Genomic DNA, 18,376 nt, shown 5'->3' with positions numbered 1-18,376 from the left:
TGGTGCTGCCCGGTGGCTATGGCAGCGTGGGAGGCATGGTAGCCGGGGTGTGGCGTTTGGTGACGTGAGTGTTGGTCGGGGTGAAAACCTGCTCTATCTTCGGACAGACCGGCGACAGCGAAACTCGTTCCCTTCTTGAAGGCGTCGTCGCGGCTCTCATTGCCTGTCGTGTTGCTCCGGTGGAAACTCTGATCGTCGGATCAGGCGGTGGCGGCGCTCCGGTGTCGTAACCTTGCTGAAGGCACCGCCTTGAAGCTCACGGTTCGTCGTATGTGACTTCATCTCCTCGCGGTGGCATTAGTGCTAGGGGGGTGTTGCTGTGCTCAGCGCCTATGTATCCTGCTTTGGGTGTGTGCGTGTGTTGTGTTGTCGTGCATTTGTACCGGGTGTTGATGATCTTTGGTTTATATATAAAGCGGGGCGAAAGATTTTTTTAGTAAAGACACGGGCAAGTCTTCGCCACCGTGCTGGGCGCCTGGGCATCCCTCCAAATCACCTTCTCCAATGCCGGCGACCACCAAATACATCTGCACCTTCAAAATACCAGCTGGTGAATTTGTTTTCACCTGTTTATATACCAACTTGTGGTACTACATGTTTGGTCTCGTAGGTAATAATTTAAAAAACAATTAATAACATCTTAATTGTATATATACTAATGAATGAATCTGGGCATTTCGTCCATTGCTTGAGACAGATCCAAGTGTCATCACTTCTTAAAAAACTACCTTACTGGAGAGTACTATAACTAAGATCCAGCCAAGAGCAGGTAGCCTACCACACACCATGACCTGGTGGTTCAGTGGTGCGCTTATATAATTAAAACGATGAATCATTAAGTGCGGATGACATACGATCCCTTTTTTTCGGGTGACATACGATCCCTGACATACAATATTACTGTACTTTGTCCCTACTGATAGCCACCGATTATGAGACTAACTTTGACCACTGACTTAACCAATAAATCAAATGAAATTTATACTCCCTCCGTTCGGAATTACTTGTCTTGAAAATGGATGTTTCTAGAACTAAAATACGTCTAGATACGTCCATTTTCGCGACAAGTAATTCCGAACGGAAGGAGTACGTTTGTAGCATCCAAGCAATTACTCCTTTCCAACAAACAAATACTTCGTCTGTCCCGGTTTGTTAGGCAGACTACCATAGATGTAAACAAATTTTATTCTATCTTTAGAAAGCCGTCGCTGTCTCGTCTTCCTGAGCAGGACACAAACCCTAACAAAATTCAATGAAAGATGTAAAAACGAAACCCTCCCGCAGATAAGGGCCGAGATCCACCATGCCCCCATGGCTCTAAGACCACCGGAGACGAGACAGATCGGCGCCGGCGGAAGGTAGAGGAACCTAAGCCTTTTTCTTGAACCCTAAGCGGATGGGTCAATGTAAACCTATGAACAGTTTTCTTTATGACAGCTAGGTATAATTCTATTGCGACAGCAAGACATAGAATACAACAAGCATACCATATCAATTTATTACATTTGACTTAATTATCATTTGTCTATTACACGTAACATGGAGTATTCGGCATAAAAGGAAAAAACATAACATGGAGTAACATGGAGTCAGCTAGTGTGAGGTAGCTGTCTTCGACATCATACTTGTCTTACTCTGCAAGTGACAATAACTTTGTAATAGTGGTTAGTACTATAATGCCAATCAATGAGTGAAAAGGACAAAGACTATATGTATTCTAAATTTATTAGGCAAAGGACGTCCCGTAGGCCTTCCGTTCGTTTCAGAGGTTGGACAATGCGTGGACTTGCATCTAGTGTTCCCAACATCTAGGTGTTCCCATGCTCAAATGTCTAAAAAGCCAATTTCAAATGTTTTTAAAAATTCTGTAATTTCTTGTGGATGTATACAAGACATGTGTCTACGACCTGTAAAAATTTCAGATCCAAACTCGTAATATACCCTCAGAGAAATTTACATGTGAATAGTGTAATTTTTGCTTTTCTCTTGTAGTGACTGTGTCGCGGTAGTAGTGCAGAAGGACACCTATGTCGTGGTGGAGCCTTGCCACCCCATGACCGTCTCTTCGGCGCCACCCGGTAAATAGGACCCGAGCACGTTGTGGTGGAGGAGTGGCCTACCATGGTTGAGGCGGTACCTACTATAGAGCTCCGTGCCTTCTGCACGGACTCGGTGGTTGCCAGCACGGTGGTCGCTGGAGGCGTTGTGCCCTCCTACATGGTCATGATGGTTGTCACATCGTGGTCGTTGGAGGCTCTATGCCCTCTTGCACGATCTCGGTGCACGCCGTTGTCATTGCTGACCCATCGTCCTCCTCGTCTTGGATGAGGTACGCCGCCGCTATGGCTGCCTCATCAAGTTGCTTCTTACGGCACCCACAGGCCCAATGGCCCTTCCTGCCACAATACCGACATGTGCCCGGTCATTTTCATTGTCAGGACCACGTGCAGCATGCCCACTAAAACAAGACTCTGACGTCAATTGTTAGCCCAAACTGTTGTGAATGTTGAGCTGTGACTACTAGGAGTCGAGCTGCGAGTGTTAGGGGTGTTGAGCAGAGTGTATTAACATGCACACACGTACAAGTAGTACTAGGATTTGAAGCTTTCTTAATTGAAGTTGAATACTTCTTACTTTGTATTGGCTTACTTACAACCGTAGGCTACAAGTTACTCCCTCCGTCCGGAAAAGCTTGTCTCTCAAATGGATGTATCTAGCATCAAATTAGTGCTAGATACATCCATTTGAGGAACAAGTTTGGGAGAAGTTTTTCAGACGGAGGTAGTACTTGACAAAGAAAACCGACTATATGAGGTTGACCTTATTGCTTACTTATGTACTAATTAACATGTCATGCATATTAGCTGCAGGTTATCTTATCCTGACATGAGGTTACTTGTAGTAGGGAGTGTCATATATTAGTGTCATGCATATGATCTACATAGTGCGCATAGTATCTTGTTTTTTGTCATGCATGACACATAGCACTATATCATTTATTATGATACGGTATTATAATACTCCCTTCATCCGATGAAGAGTGTATGTTTGGCTTAAAAAATTTCCACAAAAGAATGTACTTCTATCTTCAAAATGCACTTTAAAGTAGAACAAAAAGCTTCTCATCACACGATAATTAAGACAAATAAGGGCATGTACAATGGTGATGTCTTAGTAGTGCCATGTAGGATAAATGATGAGGTGGAGCAGAGAGAACACATAAGAAAAGGCTTGTCTTCTCTTATTTAAGAGAAGACAAGAGATGATCTCTTAGCATAATATGTCTCACCACATTTTTAGGAATAGTTAGTTATTGAAGATAAGGCTAAGGAGATGACCCATTGTAGACATCTTTTTTTATTATCTCTAAATTACATGCAAGACTTAAGATAAGACTATATTATCAACCATTGTACATGCCCTAACATTGTACACATGATCTCATTAATTTCTACATGCACTTAGCTCATTGGATGTTGGGTAATTAAAGAGGAGAGAGATGGTGGTTTGCAACTTTCCAATGCATTTTTTACTCCACTCCATAATTTCTCCTAAAACTTCTATATGTACACTTTTCACCGGCCGGAAGTGTATGATAGTCAACCATCTCTTTCTTCCCTTATTATGTACCACCTTTATCAAAATTGCATGGCACCAAAAAACATTAATAAGGTACAACAACTTACACTAGTGGTTTAGCTATAAGGCTGGTCACAGTGGGGAGGAACTTAGGAGTAACATCACACACTCCAATACAACTTTGCTTATGTGGCACGTATTTAATGAAGAAAGAGGTGCTTGTTGTAACTAGCTAAGTTACCGGAACATCACACTCCAGAAAACAATGAGTCTATAACCTAATAAATACATCGTTGCATGACACTACATAGATGTTCCTACCCACTATGGAGATAGTAACATAGTTTAGAAAAGTGTGTAAGTTACTAGCTTATGTTCTTGCCCATTGTGACCAGCCTAACCTATCTTTTGTATATTTGGACAGGGACCGACTTGTCGTAATACGTGTTTTGTATCGTAGGGTAACACGCCACTTGCTCTTAATTGTATATATACCAATGAATGGTTCTGCACATTTCCTCCATTTGTTGAGTCAGATCCGAGTCTTGTGCTAGTCAGCACTCTTTAAATAACTAACCAATTGCAGAGTAAGATAACTAAGATCCAGCCAAGAGCAAGTAGCCTACCACGCACCATGACCTGTTAGTAGCTAGATGCCAACTGTACAGTGTATATATACATATCTGTCATATGGCCACACAACGACTCGTAGGGGGTATCTATGGTACGGTACATATACACATTTGTATAATCTACAACGACCTCCACTAGTAGTTTAGTTACTAGCTATCTTTGCATAATTGGACTACGTTGGACAGGACCAGGCTGTTCATCTTGTCGTACATGTTTGTTCTGTACTCCCTCCGTTCTTAAATATTTGTCTTTCTAGATATTTTAACAAGTGACTACATACAGAGCAAAATTAGTGAATCTACACTCTAAAATATGTCTATATATATTCATATGTGGTAGTCCATTTGAAATCTCTAAGAAAACAAATATTTAGGAACAAAGGGAGTAGGAAACTAAGGACAGTATAATGGTGCTATCTGTACAATGCCAGCAGAAGGTTGTTGAGATGGAAGAAAAAGAAACGGAAAATTAGGTTTGATATCTCTTAGAAAAATGATAATCTTCTAGCAAAAGAAAGATATGGTATTTTTCTTCGTTATACGAGTTGTCTTCTCTCAATCACACATCTTCAAGTTAAATTTTAATTATTTCTTTAATTTAGAAACATACAAACATTAATTGTTAGAGATAATAGTAAGATAATCCATTGTATATTTAAATATTTTTCTGTTCTTAAATGACATACAATACTTAAAAATAAATCAACCTGTCAACCATTTTAGATGCCCTAAGTCCCTAACAAATAAGTTGCTCTTGCTTCTGTTGACTAATTAATGGTTATGTACCTTTGCTTGAAGTTCAAGAATTCCTATTTTACTGTTTCCTCATTTTATGCATCATTAACTAATTACACCTTAACTTCGCCACCGTGCTGGGCGCCTGGGCATCCCTCCAAATCACCTTCTCCAATGCCGGCGACCACCAAATACATCTGCACCTTCAAAATACCAGCTGGTGAATTTGTTTTCACCTGTTTATATACCAACTTGTGGTACTACATGTTTGGTCTCGTAGGTAATAATTTAAAAAACAATTAATAACACACAAGTTGCTCTTAATTGTATATATACTAATGCTTGAGACAGATCCAAGTGTCACCACTCCTTAAAAAACTACCCAACTGGAGAGTGCTATAACTAAGATCCAGCCAAGAGCAGGTAGCCTACCACACAGCACGACCTGGTGGTTCAATGGTGTGCTTATATATAATTAAAACGATGAATTATTAAGTGCGGGTGACGTACGATCCCTGACATACAAAATTACTGTACTTTGTCCCTACTGAAAGCCACCGATTATGAGACTAACTTTGACCACCGATTTAACCAATAAATTATATAAAATAAGTTAAAAATGAAATTTATACGTTTGTAGCATCCAAGCAATTACTCCTTTTCAATAAACAAATACTTCGCCAGTCCCGGTTTATTAGGCATACTACCATAGATGTAAATCATAAATATGACTATATGTCACACTAATTATGCGTTGGAAAACTTCTTGCATATACAAATCTAATAGTATACTTTTTATGGCATATACCCTATATTGTGTTAGTCATATATACAAGATCAAAATATGATCCGAAATATTGGAAAACTTCTTGCATATACTCCCTCCGTTCGGAATTACTTGTCTCGGAAATGGATGTATCTAAAACTAAAATACGTCTAAATACATCCATTTCTACGACAAGTAATTCCGAACGGAGGGAGTACAAATCTAATATGCGTTGGAACCACCTTTTGCGGCGTTGCACTAGCTTCATACTCTCTTTTTTAAGAACACATGTACACATCACTCTTTTTTCTTCGTCACAGTAGCCTGCAGGCAAGCCAAAGACTCCTGTTGGGAGAGCAAGTAACAAGAGTGAACCGAGGATGGACCTCGTCGTCGGCGCTTCAAGCAACGCCGTGAAATCACTCGTCGGCAAGCTGGGAAGCCTCCTCGCCCAGGAGTACACCCTAATCCAGGGCGTCCACGATGACATCCAGTACATCAACGACGAGCTTGCGAGCATGCAAGCCTTCATCAACAAGACCAAGCGAGCAGCCGGCCACGACGATCAGAGGCATGACTGGATGAAGCAGGTGCGGGAGGTGTCGTATGACATCAAGGATTGCATCGACGACGTCAACCACCGGCTCGGCCACGAGCCCCGCGGGAACGGCAAGCTGATTTACCTCCGGAAGAAGTGGTACCTCCTCAAAACGTTCTATGCCCGCCGCTGCATCGCTGCCGACATCCGCAACCTCAAGATCCGGGCGCAGCACGTCAGCGACCGGCGCACCAGGTATGGGGTGGAGAACCTTACAGGCAGCCAGACCGAGGAAGACGACGCTCCCACAGACCGTGTAACCCCTCCTGAGCTCATTGGTACCAAGCAGCCTGTGGGGGTAGAGGATGCCATGGGCGAGCTTGGGGAATGGTTTCAAGAGGGGAATCAGATAATACCCAAGAGGTTCCTTGCCATTGATGGATTTGGTGGCCTCGGGAAGACCACGCTCGCCCTGGAGTTGTACCGCAAGTTCGGAGATGGATTTGACTGCAGAGCGTTCGTGCAGGTGTCGCAGAAGTTCGATCTGCTAATGCTTTTGAAGAGCCTTTTCATTCAGTTCCGTGAGCAGCAGGCTCACGATGATTTGTCTGTCAGAGTTGAGGAATTGGAAGAAATCCCTCTCAAAAAGATGCTCGCTCGCCAATTAGAAGATAAGAGGTATAATTTTGGCTCCACTAATTTCCATTTCATTTTTCTCTAAAAACATTGTATGTCTGGTTAGTCCTTTCATATATTGAACTGAATTCTTTCATATTTTGTAATACACACCAAATCATTAATCCTGCGGCGTCATATTGCAATTCAAGCTTACATAAATGAGCAATTTGGAATGAGTGGTACGGATATATACTTACTATTAGAAAATATAATAATAATGTGATTTTATTTGATCTTGATGTGGTTTGCCTACTAATTTTAGCTTCATGAGCAAACGGGCACTTTAAACTATCTTGAGTCAGTTCCTGGCGCTATATCTATATGTTTATGTCACTTCTATAATATTAGTTCATCTCTAAATTAAATTATGTGTAGGTACCTTATCTTGATAGATGACATCTGGTCCGTATCGGCATGGGAAAAGATTAACGATTCTCTACCAGATAGTTCCAAGGGTGGTAGAGTACTGGTGACAACAAGGTTTAAATCTGTAGCTGTGGCCTGCTGTCGTCAAAATGGGTTTCCTTATGAGCACAAACCGCTTGATAAAAAGAAATCCTACAATTTGTTTCGTCAAATAATCCCCAATGCTCCCCATCACCCCACAGATGTTGCATCAGATGTTTTGAAAAAGTGTGGGGGTTTGCCTTTGGTGATAATTGTGGTAGCTGGGCTTGTTGCTAGTAAACTGAGCTCAGGACCTAGTGCGTCAACTTTAGATCACTATTTGCCTGAAGTTGCCAATGCTTTGAGTGGAGAGCTGGAAACTAACCTCACCACTCAAGGTGTAACAAAAATACTTGAGAGGTGCTACACTGATTTGCCGGCCGATCTGAAGACCTGCTTGCTGTACATGAGCATGTTTCCAAAGGGGCGCTCTATCAGTCGAAAGCGTTTGATCAGAAGATGGATATCAGAAGGGTTCATTATTGAGAAGCATGGCAAGACCGTGGAGGAAGTCGCCGAAGACTGCTTCAATGAACTGATTGTCCGGAACTTGATTCGGGCAGTCAACAACAGCAGTAACGGGAAGGTTAAGAACTATCAGATTCATGACATGGTTCTTGAGTACATTGTTTCCAAGTCAAGCACCGAGAATTTCATCACAGTCGTGGGTGGTCACTGGCAGACACCGTTCCCAAGCTACAAGGTTCGCAGGTTATCTGTCCAAAGAAGTGATGAAAAAGAAACAGTACAGAGGATGAAACTATCACATGTCCGGTCCTTGACGGCATTCGAGAGCTTCAAAGATCTGCATTCTTGTTTGCTGAAGTTTCAGATATTACAAGTTCTGGATCTTGAAAGTTGCAAGGACTTGTCCTCCCATCGGCTCGACAAAATATGCAAAATGCATCAGTTGAAGTACCTGAGCCTTCGTCGTACAGACATTGGAGAGATACCATCCCAGATAGGTATGCTGGAATATTTGGAGGTGCTTGACATTAGGGAGACAAAAGTCAGACAATTGCCAAAATCAGTTAAGCAGCTTAAACAAATGACCCATCTTCTTACTGGCAATAAAAGCAAGAAGATGGCAGTGATATTAACAGAAGAAATGACAAATATGACAGCTCTTGAGACACTATCTGGTGTGGGGATATGTGGAAGCTCAAGTGCAGCAAAGACTGGTATATTCAAGTCAGCTAGCAGCGGCACGTCTAAAGAAGTGATTCAATCCTTGGAGAAGCTCACCAACCTGAAGAAACTTAGCCTTTACATAATTGGAATGCTTGAAAAGGCAAATGAGGAATCATTGCTCTCTGCCATTGAGCACCTGAGCAGCTGCTCCCTCAAGTTTCTGGCAATTGACGACGATTTCACCGGCTTTCTTGACAATTCATTCAGTTCTTCAAAAGCACCGCCGGAGCACCTCCACACACTCGAGCTCTCTGGCATGTTACCAAAAGTGCCCCAGTGGATTGTACGTCTGCATAGCCTTGGAAAGCTAACTTTGTCGTTAACTTCACTGAAGACAGAGACACTCACAGTTCTTGCTGAGCTGCCTGAACTGTTCTCTCTTATCTTTTCAGTTGATGCAACAAAGGCAAACAATGCAAGTGTTCTTAATATCATGGATCAGAATACGTTGGAGTCAGGAGGGGAGATATTTGTGCCGAGCGGGGGGTTTGGAAAGCTGAAACTAGTGCGCATCGTGGCAACAATGCTGCCACCTCTGAGTTTCCTTGGTGGTGCCATGTCAGTGCTCCATAGCTTGAGCTGAGGTTCAGGATTTCAGATGGTGTTCACGGCCTGGAAAATCTTGCAAGCCTCCGACAGGTGTTCCTCACAGTCAGCAGCAAGGCGCCTAAGGCTGCCGAGGAGATCAAGCTACTCGCGAGCAAGATTGGGAGCCTCCCTTCTGTGATCGTTGATGAGTACAACGAATCATCGGTCGAGCCGAGTAAGTAGAGTATTTGATGTGAGGCTACGACATTGGAGATGTGCCTGGAGGCAATCATGGTGATGCTTTTATTTCCTTCCATTTGTGGGTTGTTATATATTTGTCCTTAAATATCGAACTAATATGCATTCACATGTACTTGAATTGTTTGTGGAACTTCATCTTGTATGATGATTATTTTTATAACTCATGGTGAGCTTCTCCAAGGATTGCATTCACTAGACTAGAGGTGACTACACTGTTTGTTGGTGGGGCAAGGCACCCAACAACACTAGAGGCGCCCGAGGTTACCATTCTTACTTTCAACACTGGAGACTGTTGATTTAAGCTAATGCTCCGCAGACCTTATAGAGGCTCTTATTTGAGGTTTAATTGTTTTTTAGAGCATTAAGCATAAGATAGTCTTTCCACCAATGCATTGATGCAGCATTACAGCAAGCTTATTTACACAGATGCATAGTAGGAAGTATTGTAGTATCGCGTGTCTGACAATTCACTGTGGACTCAGTTCTTTGATGGACTTTCTAGCTTATCTGCCCAGTCCATTACCAATGCCAGATGGTAAAGTGACCTTGTTTATCAGCCTCCCCCAATTAATGGTTCGATTCCCATACCTTGTTTTTATAGAGATCACGGTTTGCAGGCTAGAGCGCGATGATCTAAGGATGCTCGCGCGCTTGCATTCATTAAGGTGCCTAATTCTAGGTTTGCACTTTGTTCCGGAAGGAGAGATTATGATTTAAGGCTTGCGAGATTATTCGTCTGTTGCCGTGTTCCATGGCTCGCTTTCAGTGACTAGCCTTACATCTTGTACTGAAAATTGATGGAGGTGCCGAGATTGAGGGGAGAATTCCTTCAGGACTTAGAAACCTCCACCACATGTGGATGGTGGCTCTCTATTAGGCTGCATGTAGGAGTAACATAAGTAGTAACATGCATGTCACATAGGCAAAAAAATATGATGTGGCAAGTAATTAATGAAGAGATATGCAAATAGAGTAACATAATATGTTACCATCACATAGCGGTTCCCAATGTAAAATGACTCTACAAAGTAAGAAATGAAGTTCTCTACATGTGCTAGGTATGTAATAGCAGCAAATCCTTCCATAGGATATATAGGGAAAGAATTAATTGACCAAGGAGAGATGCATATCAAGCAAGTTGCTCAAGAAATTTATGCTACAAGTGATGGCTCGAATCGAACAAGAATTGGTGTAGGGTAAAGTTCTAAGTTTTGCCACCATGTGTAGCTGGTTTCGTTTTATCTTTTTTTTTTGAGGGGTTGGTTTCGTTTTATCTCAGCTTAGGCAAGGCCGAATGGGCCGTGGCCCGCCCAGCCCAGCCGAAACTGGGGAAGGATGAGATGTAATTTGGGCCTTAAGTACAAGTACTATGTATTATTCCTTAGTCCGGCCCGCCCAACCTTTTTCCTGTAGCTCCGCCACTGCCATCCTGGTCTACATCATAGGAATATGCGGTTCATGATGAATGGGACTCTGAAAGAGCATCTTCATGGTAAATTCCTTTTATGTATGTATGCTCTGCTACGGGATCAAATAGAAAAAGGAGACGTGACCATATATGTGTATACACATTTGCAGGTGGAGAGAAGCACGCTAGCTGCATCCAGCGTCTTCAGATTGCAGTGGACTCGGCAAAATGTCTTTGCTTGATCTATAAATTGAGATATAAGCATATCTTACATTCTTAAGAAGTTGGTCACAATTCTCTCAACATGCAAAGTGTCCACCTCATCATCCCCACTAAGGCCATGCATTTAGGTCTTCTATCCCACTAAGCCATGCAAAATTTTCCACATAAGCAAGTGTCCCCACTAAGATCATGCATTTAAATTTTCTCTCCCACTAAGCCATGCAAAATCTGCCACATAAGTGAACTTATAAATTATGATTATTTTTGCATTAGTCTATGCATATAACACTGCCACATCATACATGCATGTTAGTCATCCTTCACATTTTTGTTCGAAATGATATTTTTAACAATAATTCAAAATATTCTATTCTATTTTTAGAGACTTTCTTTTATAAATTTTCAAGATTATGTTTCCCACATGTATTAACTGTAGTATAGAACTATGTATATGATTTTTTTTCCTGAGCCATGGCCCACACCTGCAACACACCTAATGCCATTCGGTCCGTTAGGTCCTTCCCAGCCCAGTTATTACCAATGTTTTAAATAACGGGCTATGAAAAATAGCGGCAGTTCTCCAAATCAGCTATAGTGGAGCTATAACGGGCTAAAGCAGGCTATGGCGGGCAATTTGTGAAGGCGACCATTTAGCGGCACCCTGCTGAAAAGGCTATAGCGGGCTATAGCGGGGCTATAGCCGGCTATTTAAAACTATGGTTATTACCAGACGACCTGGCCAGTGACCTTCTATCCTTCTGGGCGTTTGACAACAACCCAGGCACACCTTCAAATAATGAATTTCGTGGACTATTCTTCAACCTCATTATGATGCAAGTTCCTCATCTACATCTCCCACCCTTCTTCTCCCTATCGACCAACGCCGCCAACTATTCTGTACTTAAGGCATTCCGATCATGTGTTCTAGTCCGAACAATTAGATGTGCTTTTATATACTCTAGTATGAGAGCAAGTTTTTAGTTAATCCCAACACTTGTCACTTCTTCATTCCTTTGTTGGTGCAGAAGTACATCTCTGTGTATCGACGATACACGAATGACATAAATCATCTGCCAGCTCGAACCAGGCCTGCATTTTGCCCTAAGAGTCGTGGATTTAAACTTCCATGCCCATGCCCACTTCTTTGAGGAAATCTAAACCGCTTAAGATCACACGAACAGCCAACAAAATCTATGACTTTATTGATGCACACTTTCGAGACAAGAATGTGAGCAGATGAGTTTTGGGCATCAGATGTCCAAGCCACGGTCTGTACACAGATAAACATGTCTCTGTAATGTTAATTGATCTGGCGAATAAACTATGTTTGGTCTTAATGGGAGAGGGGGCATTTGCCTTCTACCCCTTGTGTCGAGGTGGTTTTCTTGGTTGGACATTGCAGCCCTACATATAAACGAGTTAACGCATGTTGGCATCGTATATATGTGGAATGAACCAGGCTAACATAGCATGCATGTGGAATTAACCCAAAAGAAGAATAGCTATTACCCATGGATACTAAACCAACTCCCCAACCATCAAGTGGACCTATGACAACAGCTCGTGCACGCGCCATTGAACACGAGGTGAACTCACTCTTTATTGAATTCCCTTCGTCCACATGCGAGACATGGCTACTACCTCATATGGATGTGTTATGTTTGTTCAAGTACCAAGGAAGAAGTCATGGAGAAGCATGGACGAATCTCCAAGTACACATGGGGCCCCAAGAAGAAGATAGAGAAAGAGGACCCCAAGGCGTGAACAACCGAAGGCCTTCGGGACACCCCGGGTGCCCGAACAAGATGACCTCGGGTGCCGGGACATGTGGCCGCCGTGTGGGCAATGCCCCTGGTCCCCCAGGGTGCCTGGGCCTCTCCAACCCTGGTGTCCGGCCCCCTCCATCCCGGGTGCACGGGCCCTCCTCCCAGGCGCACTCCCCGGTGCCCGGACCCTCCACCCCGGGTGTGCGACCCTCCCCCAGGCGTACCCCCGGGTGTTCGGAAACAACGCCCAAAGGACCCCGGGTGCCCGGACCTCCCTGACTCTGCCTACGCATTTAGGGCAAAAGAACCTTCTACCCCTGTTTTCCCCCCAAACCCCCCTATAGTATAAGTAGTCGTCTCCTAGCTCTGAATTAGGGTTAGCAAAGTATACAATATCATTTAAGAGAGCTTTTGTCCTTGTACCTCCATCTTGAGGATCAAAACCTCCTAAAGGAGAAGGATCCCCATCATAGGATTATGAAGACCTCCCTAGGGAGAACTATCTATCTAGATCACCTTACCTTGTGGCCCTTTTCCTTCGTTGTTCATGTACCTTGTGGATCTTGTGTAAATGTAAAAAAAAAGTCTGTCACGTGTTTGTGTCGACGGATGTCTATCCTAAATTCCAGCCTGATTTGCATCCACATGAACAAGAAATGGACACGCAGTGCATCCGCTCGATGTCTGGCGCTCGGACTCGAGCGTCAGCCCCCCAACAACCTCCCACCGCCACCGGTACTATTTAATTCATGCATGGAGGGCGAACCAACCTGCGTTTGGATGGTTAGAGGGACTGTGGTATCCCCAGCCCACTAGGGTTCAAGTCATGTTGCTCGCATTTATTCCTGAATTTATTTCAGGATTTCCGGCGATGCACATTCAGCGGGAGGAGACGTTCCTGTCGACAACGATGTGCCTACGGTGACTCGTAAATTTTAAGATGATATGCCGGCTCAGTCTTTCGGAGGTGCTCATAGGGGTAGGATGTGCGTGTGTGTGTTCATAGAGATGAGTGTATGTGCGTGTATATGAGCGCTTGCGTTTGTACTGTGTTCAATAAAAAATTCACGCATGGAGGAGGTCCCCAAATCCTCTTGCTACCGTTTAAATAAAGCAAATCAATTCCAGCTAGTAAAAGAAAAAGATAAACGTACGTAGACGTCTAAATTTAGATATGCATTGATTAATACATTAATCCAATGCTAAAATTAGGACGACAATTAATTATGACCATAAACGCATGGAGGACCAACCTTTGCGTGTGCGCCTCCACCCTCTATTTAAAGGTAACACTAGCGAAAGAAAGGAGCAGTGCATCATCAGCGCATCGCCAAGAAGAGATGAAACAGACATACAGTGTAGTGTAGAAAAGAGATACTAAGTAAGTAGCATGGCGTTTACCAAGAGGAACACAGGCGTCGTGTGCTTGGCCGCCCTCATGCTGGTGATGGCCACTGTGATGCTGTCCTATGATGCCGAATCAGGTTAGTGCAACACGTTTCACACACATATATATCTGACCGACATGATTTCCTTCTCATCTACTGCCTCTGTAAAACTGTCGACACAAGCCTTTTAAAACGTCTTATATTTATTTACAGATGTACTAATATTTTATACGTGATCTATGAATCCAACAAGATATTGTTTGTACCAATCTACCAGTTGATCCATTGTATATAATCCATACCTTTTGCTAACTATTTTTTTTCGTGTGTAGATATCTGCTTTGATATCCCCGGACCATGCGTGCAGTCGTTATGCAAGGAAGCATGTGCTAAAAACAATACCCCAAATAGACCCCGCTGCCAGCCCGTGACTGATGAATGCTGTTGTGACATGGCCGCAAGGCCCGAGGTCGACGACGTCGTCCATCATGCTTGATAACATAGCCTTGATTCATTATTGGACACACATTGTGGGGTGATCAGGACATGTATATGCATGCGTGTCAGCAATTGCATTTTGAGTAACAAAAAACACAAAAGAGTAAATCATTATTCTGAGTTTGAGATTCGTCATGTCGCAATGTACTTGTACATGTCTCTCTCCCCGCACGCACCGCAGGTCTCTCGTCTTCCCCAATAGGCATGCTCTCGTCCTTGCCACACCCTTCCCTACCCTCTCGCCATCGTCTCTTCTGGCACCGTATATGATCACGCATACTTGCACCGAATTCTCTCTTTATTATCAGAGTCCGTACGCAAGCTTTTCCTCCAAACTGTGAAAGGTGACGGTGCCATGCAAGTGAGGCCATCTTTTTTGTTTGTTATTTTTTGCAATCTGAACCATGGTTGTGGAGATAAGCGGACATCGAGATGAGCCTGTATGAAATTCCAAAAGAAAGAAAACAAATCAATTTTCATTCTAAGAATCAAGGAGGCGATAATTAGCCATTAATTAATGCATTAATTCCATCCTAAAATTAGGCAGGTAGTTAATCTTCTCCATAAACGCAGGCAGGCTGGATCGATCTGCGTGATTACATCTCCCCCTCTATATAACGAGCTATGTCAACACATCGCCCCAATATCAAACCACAAAGAATGCTCGAAGAGATCTTAGATCGGCCATGATGCTGTCCTGCCATGCCTACAGTCGGTGAACATATAAGCGATCAAGTAATTAATCCATTATATTCCGCAAAAAAAAAAGTAATTAATCCATTATGTACATCTACTGTGCTCTAATCCATTTTTGTTCCATTCTGTGTACTAGCTTTTTGCGATGACACTATTGGGAAATGCACAGAATTGAAGTGCAACGATCTATGGATTAAACAAGGTTACGGGAAACACCGCATCTTTTGCATGACTGATGACAGAACCTGTTGTGATTTTGACCCCAAGTCCACGCCCAAGGTCGACGCTGTCGGTCACGATTGATACATCACCTCCTCTCATAATCAGTTTGTGATCATGATACATGTATAATCTGTATGAATTAATCTACATGAAAACAACATAAATGCAATTTATTCTCTTAGATAAAAATATATTCTCTTAGATAAAAAACAGGCCAAATAGAAACTGCATTCCTTTTTTTTTTGCGAGATAGAAACTGCATTCGATTTCATCAAAATTCAGAAGTTTACATTATTCATTGGAGGAGATACACATCATACTTCCATTACCGGTCAATGGAAACAAAACCTATCCCTAAGCCTTGTCTTGTTGAAGCAAGAAATGAATGGAATAAGCGAAAGATGGTTCACCAACACACGAAGTGCGACAACCCACACAACTTAAACCTATTTCCCTCGGGGTTTTTCTTTTTGAGGGATAACCCTATTTCCCTCATGAAATGGCAGCACATAAAACTACATAGCCTACATAGGAGATACTTCCCATGGTTCTTAGTTTGATGTTGGCCAAGCTGGAATTGTTGGGCTTTAGTACATTCCTCCATTTCCAATAGTTCATAGTAAATCCTAGTGCTCGTTATTCGAATGCGCGCGGGATGACAACAGAATTATCTCAAACAGAGTACAAGTCTTGAGGAGGACGAAAGAAGAAAGGAAAATTGTAGCCGCCACCGAGTCGTGCTTAATCCTCTAGATACCTTCACTTCTCCTGTGCTTTCCTATAAATACCCTTTGAGCCGTGCATCCAAATTACGAACCATTCTCTCTGTTGCATTTTTTGTGTCGAGATCTTCGAAACTGGATCCATGTTGATAGGTTTTGCCAAAAAAAGTTGAGCAAATTTGTGCGCCCAGATGGTACTAACATGTGCCCCAAATGTGAACTAACATGTGCTCCCATATGCCCTGATGGGCCTATTGTTTATTATTAAAAAAGAGAGTAAACGGGAGAACGGACGTTTGATGGCCGAGCTGCCTGCATGCCGGAATCTACCGCGTGCAGTAGAGCGCCGCGATGTGTGCGTGTCTATTGTCTCGCGGGTATACGGTAGATAGTAAATGCTAATGCATACGTGCCATGGGCTGGTGTGCTAGCGTTGTATGTGGGCCTCTAGTGCACGGGATAGACAAGCACATCATGTGCTGCTCGGCTGATTTTTCTTTTTTTGAATTTTCACCGGGGGGAGATTTCCTCACCTGAATTTCCATATATGGGGCCAAAACGCCCAGGTAACCAGCATGCACAAGTACATTTTTACGGGGGAAGAGCGGGAGAGAGGGAGGGGGAGGTAAGGCAACAAGCATCAGTCATCTCGAGGGCTGGCTAGGCATCCCAGCCATGCATCGGATGCCTGCTTTAGAGCAGCAGGCAGCCACACCCGCCAAAGTACGGCGTCCTCCCAACACAGTTGCAGCAGCCGAGGGAGTGACGGGGGCAACCCCTGGAAGACCACCGCGTTGCGGTGCTTCAAAAGTTGCCAGCAGCAGAGAAGAGGAAGGTCGAGCCTGTCCGCACCGGCACCGAGCCAGGGGGGACATAGTGTGCAGCAGCTCAACAGATGAGACCGCGGAGGCGACTCCCACCACAGACCAGAAGCGCTGAGCAAAAGGGCAGTCGAAGATGAGATGGTCTGCCGACTCCAGGGGCGCCGAGCAGACGGGACAGCCAGCCCCCGCCGCCTCCACAATGTGCTTCCACAGGAGGACGTCCCTTGTCTGGATCCGGGCCTGGACCAAGAGCCAGGCGAAGAAGCGGACGCGACTTGGAGCATAGTTATTCCAGACAAAATCGGCGTATGGTGCAAGCACCCCGCCAAAGTGGCAGAGTTGGTAGAGGCCGGCGGAGGAGAGCGCAGAACCCTTATCACAGCCAGGACGAAGGGTCCGAACATCCGGCTCCGTAGTGAGGGCCAGCGCCTGGATGATTGGGAGGAGCATCGCGCACTCCCTGGCGCCCACATGGTTCAGACGGGGGACGAGCACCCCAGCAAGCCCGTGTTGAACGACGTGAGCAACCGAGGCCGCCGGCATGGTGGTGTGAGAGAAGAGGGAGCTCATCTGGACGGATAGGGCGCCATCGGGCAACCAGGAGTCCAGCCAGAACGCCGTACTGCGGCCGTCGCCGAGGGTGACAGCGGTGACCGCCCGGTACACATGCATAAGCTTGGCGAGGGAGGCCCAGTGCGGTCCGGGGAGCGTCACCACCGCTGTGGATGTTAGCAGCGAGCGTCCTAGCTCACCCCAGACCCATCTAGCCCGCGGCGCATCCTGGCGTGAGTGAAGGCGGTGAAGGAGCTTCAGCAGTAGGCACCGATTCTGGCCCGGGAGGGCGCGAACCCCCAGCCCTCCTCTTCCTTGGGACGGACGACGCGTTCCCAGGCGACGAGACACTGGGCCCTAGAGGCTTTGTCTGTCGCGGTCCAGAGGAAGGAGCGGCGCAGGGCGTCGATCGCCCGGAGGACAGAGGGCGGGACCTCCATCGCAGACATGACATATGTGGGGAGAGCGTCCAGCACAACATTGAGCAGCACCAGGCGCCCCCAAACGACAGAAGCTGAGCGCGCCAGCCGGAGAGGTAACGCTCAGCTTTGGCAATGAGCGGGAGGAAGTCGTCCATGGTGAGCTTGCGGTTGGAGAGCGGCAGGCCAAGGTAGATTTGAGGGAAGCCCCCAACGCAGCACCCCAACTCACGGATCATGTCGCGAAGATCATCCTCGGGGACATGGACGGGCGTGACGATGCTTTTGTGGAAGTTGATGACGA

General features: G+C 44.6%; 2 pseudogenes; one reads left to right on the top strand and one right to left on the bottom strand.

The window, feature by feature from the left end:
* Positions 1 to 6,039: 6,039 nt before the first annotated feature.
* On the top strand, positions 6,040 to 9,521 carry LOC119315656 (annotated as a pseudogene).
* Positions 9,522 to 16,917: 7,396 nt separating this feature from the next.
* LOC119349968 lies at positions 16,918 to 18,093 on the bottom strand (annotated as a pseudogene).
* Between the last annotated feature and the right edge of the window lie 283 nt (positions 18,094 to 18,376).

Source organism: Triticum dicoccoides, chromosome 1B (genome assembly GCF_002162155.2).
Source record: "Triticum dicoccoides isolate Atlit2015 ecotype Zavitan chromosome 1B, WEW_v2.0, whole genome shotgun sequence".
Classification (NCBI taxonomy): domain Eukaryota; kingdom Viridiplantae; phylum Streptophyta; class Magnoliopsida; order Poales; family Poaceae; genus Triticum; species Triticum dicoccoides.
This window is presented reverse-complemented; position numbering and strand designations above follow the sequence as displayed.